This window comes from Gavialis gangeticus, unplaced genomic scaffold (genome assembly GCF_001723915.1).
Source record: "Gavialis gangeticus isolate Ggan-Ray unplaced genomic scaffold, GavGan_comp1, whole genome shotgun sequence".
Taxonomy (NCBI): domain Eukaryota; kingdom Metazoa; phylum Chordata; order Crocodylia; family Gavialidae; genus Gavialis; species Gavialis gangeticus.
The window spans coordinates 2,995,375-2,995,711 of NW_017729030.1; the positions used below are offsets into that span (position 1 = coordinate 2,995,375).

At 45.7% G+C, this 337-nt stretch overlaps 1 long non-coding RNA gene across 1 annotated transcript in view; it reads left to right on the forward strand.

The window, feature by feature from the left end:
• LOC109300967 overlaps positions 1–337 on the forward strand; it is a 22,647-nt gene that overhangs the window by 13,302 nt on the left and 9,008 nt on the right. The gene's annotated exons all lie outside the window — the stretch shown is intronic.

A 337-nucleotide genomic window follows, 5' to 3' on the forward strand; every position in this document is an offset into this window, starting at 1 on the left:
AAGAGTGCTCAAAAGCCCCCATGGCTCACCAAAAGCATACAGGAACATCTCAAAGCTAAGGAGGCATACACCCAATGGAAGGGAGGGGCCATCACCAGGGAGGACTATACCTCCATTTCTAAGGATTTTAGGGGGTTGGTCAGGAAGGCCAAGGTGGAGATGGAACTTGGACTAGCAACCCGGATCAAGGATAACAGGAAACGCTTTTTAAATACATAGTGGGTAAAAAGAAGGTTCTGGGTAACATGGTAACATGAGGCCTCTTAAGGACATGCTTGGAAATCTGGTGGTTTCACCAGATGATAAAGCTAACCTATTTAACAATTTCTTTGCCTCC